Below are 3,617 nucleotides of genomic sequence, written 5' to 3'. Positions count from 1 at the left end.
CCTTACTGTATAACCGTAACCCTTACTGTCTAACCCTTACTGTCCAACCCTAACACTTACCGTCCAACACTTACCGTCCAACCCTTACTGTATAACTGTAACCCTGACCGTCCAACCCTTACTGTCCAACCCTTACTGTCCAACCCTTACCGTCCAACCCTTACCGTCCAACCCTTACCGTCCAACCCTTACCGTCCAACCCTTACTGTATACCTGTAACCCTTACCGTCTAACCCTATCTGTCCAACCCTTACCGTCCAACCCTTACTGTATAACTGTAACCCTTACCGTCTAACCCTAACTGTCTAACCCTTACCGTCCAACCCTTACTGTATACCTGTAACCCTTACCGTCTAACCCTAACTGTCCAACCCTAACTGTCCAACCCTTACTGTCCAACCCTTACTGTCCAACCCTTACTGTCCAACCCTTACTGTCCAACCCTTACTGTCCAACCCTTACTGTCTAACCCTTACTGTCCAACCCTTACTGTATAACCATAACCCTTACTGTCTAACCCCTTACTGTATAACCGTAACGCTTACTGTCCAACCCTTCCTGTATAACCATAACCCTTACTGTCCAACCCCTTACTGTCCAACCCCTTACTGTCCAACCCCTTACTGTCCAACCCTTACTGTCCAACCCTTACTGTCCAACCCTTACTGTATAACCGTAACCCTTACTGTCTAACCCTTACTGTCCAACCCTAACACTTACCGTCCAACCCTTACTGTCTAACCCTTACCGTCTAACCCTTACCTTCTAACCCTTACCTTCTAACCCTTACCTTCTAACCCTTACCTTCTAACCCTTACCTTCTAACCCTTACCTTCCAACCCTTACCTTCCAACCCTTACCTTCCAACCCTTACCGTCCAACCCTTACCGTCCAACCCTTACCGTCCAACCCTTACCATCCAACCCTTACTGTATAACTGTAACCCTTACCGTCTAACCCTAACTGTCTAACCCTTACTGTCCAACCCTTACTGTCCAACCCTTACTGTCCAACCCTTACTGTCCAACCCTTACTGTATAACTGATACCCTTACCGTCTAACCCTAACTCTCTAACCCTTACTGTCTAACCCTTACCGTACAACCCTTACTGTATAACTGTAACCCTTACCGTCTAACCCTAACTCTCTAACCCTTACTGTCTAACCCTTACCGTCTAACCCTAACTGTCTAACCCTAACTGTCTAACCCTTACTGTCCAACCCTTACTGTCCAACCCTTACTGTCCAACCCTTACTGTCCAACCCTTACTGTATAACTGATACCCTTACCGTCTAACCCTAACTCTCTAACCCTTACTGTCTAACCCTTACCGTACAACCCTTACTGTATAACTGTAACCCTTACCGTCTAACCCTAACTCTCTAACCCTTACTGTCTAACCCTTACCGTCTAACCCTAACTGTCTAACCCTAACTGTCTAACCCTAACTGTCCAACCCTTACTGTATAACCCTTACTGTCCAACCCTTACTGTATAACCATAACCCTTACTGTCTAACCCTTACTGTCCAACCCTTACTGTATAACCGTAACGCTTACTGTCTAACCCTTACTGTCCAACCCTTATTGTCCAACCCTTACTGTCCAACCCTTACTGTATAACCCTTACTGTCCAACCCTTACTGTATAACCGTAACCCTTACTGTCCAACCCTAACACTTACCGTCCAACCCTTACCGTCTAACCCTTACCGTCTAACCCTTACCGTCTAACCCTTACCGTCCAACCCTTACCGTCCAACCCTTACCGTCCAATGCTTACCATCCAACCCTTACTGTATAACTGTAACCCTTACCGTCTAACCCTAACTCTCTAACCCTTACTGTCTAACCCTTACCGTCCAACCCTTACTGTATAACTGTAACCCTTACCGTCTAACCCTAACTGTCTAACCCTTACTGTCTAACCCTTACTGTCCAACCCTTACTGTCCAACCCTTACTGTCTAACCCCTTACTGTATAACCCCTTACTGTATAACCATAACGCTTACTGTCTAACCCTTACTGTCCAACCCTTACTGTCCAACCCTTACTGTCCAACCCTTACCCTTACTGTCCAACCCTAACACTTACCGTCAAACCCTTACCGTCTAACCCTTACCGTCCAACCCTTACTGTTCAACCCTTACTGTCCAACCCTTACTGTCCAACCCTTACTGTCCAACCCTTACTGTCCAACCCCTTACTGTATAACCATAACGCTTACTGTCTAACCCTTACTGTCCAACCCTTACTGTCCAACCCTTACTGTCCAACCCTTACTGTCTAACCCTTACTGTCTAACCCCTTACTGTATAACCATAACGCTTACTGTCTAACCCTTACTGTCCAACCCTTACCGTCTAACCCTTACCGTCCAACCCTTACCGTCCAACCCTTACCGTCCAACCCTTACCGTCCAACCCTTACCGTCCAACCCTTACTGTATAACTGTAACCCTTACCGTCTAACCCTAACTGTCTAACCCTTACTGTCCAACCCTTACTGTCCAACCCGTACTGTCCAACACTTACCGTCCAACCCTTACTGTATAACTGTAACCCTTACCGTCCAACCCTTACCGTCCAACCCTTACTGTATAACCCTAACTGTATAACCGTAACCGTTACTGTCCAACCCTTACTGTCCAACCCTTACTGTCCAACCCTTACTGTCCAACCCTTACTGTATAACCGTAACCCTTACTGTCCAACCCTTACTGTCCAACCCTTACTGTCTAACGCTTACTATCCAACCCTTACTGTATAAACCTTCTAAATCACACTGTCTAACCCTTACTGTCTAACCCTTACTGTCCAACCCTGACTGTTCAACCCTTACTATCCAACCCTTACTATCCAAACCTTACTATCCAACCCTTACTGTATAAACCTTCTAAATCACACTGTCTAACCCTTATTGTCTAACCCTTACTGTCTAACCCTTACTGTATAACCGTAACCCTTACCTTATAACCCTAACTGTCTAACCCTTACTGTCTAACCCTTACTGCCTAACCCTTACTGTCTAAACCTTACTGTCTAACCCTTCTAAATCATTGCGTCTAACCCTTACTGTCTAACCCTTACTGTATAATCCTTCTAAATCATACTGTCTAACCCTTACTGTCTAACCCTTACCATCTAACCCTTACTGTCTAACCCTTACTGTTTAACCCTTACTGTCTAACCCTAACCCTAACTTTCTAACCCTAACTTTCTAACCCTAACTTTCTAACCCTAACCCTTACTGTCTAACCTTGTGGTATTAATTAAGGGTTGGGACAGATTTTTTGCGTTAGACAGTAAGGGTTAGTGTGAGACAGTTAGGGCTAGACAGTTAGGGCTAGACAGTTAGGGCTAGTGTTAGGGCTAGACAGTTAGGGTTAGTGTTAGTGTTAGACAGTTAGGGTTAGTGTTAGACAGTTAGGGTCAGTGTTAGACAGTTAGGGTTAGTGTTAGACAGTGAGGGTTAGTGTTAGACAGTGAGGGTTAGTGTTAGACAGTGAGGGTTAGTGTTAGACAGTGAGGGTTAGTGTTAGACAGTTAGGTTTAGTGAAAGACAGTTAGGTTTAGTGAAAGACAGTTAGGGTTAGTGAAAGACAGTTAGGGTTAGTG

The sequence above is a fragment of the Oncorhynchus masou genome, unplaced genomic scaffold (genome assembly GCF_036934945.1).
Source record: "Oncorhynchus masou masou isolate Uvic2021 unplaced genomic scaffold, UVic_Omas_1.1 unplaced_scaffold_4495, whole genome shotgun sequence".
NCBI classification, from domain to species: Eukaryota; Metazoa; Chordata; class Actinopteri; order Salmoniformes; family Salmonidae; genus Oncorhynchus; species Oncorhynchus masou.
The sequence above is the reverse complement of the archived record's forward strand: the minus strand, read 5'-3'. Positions refer to the sequence as shown.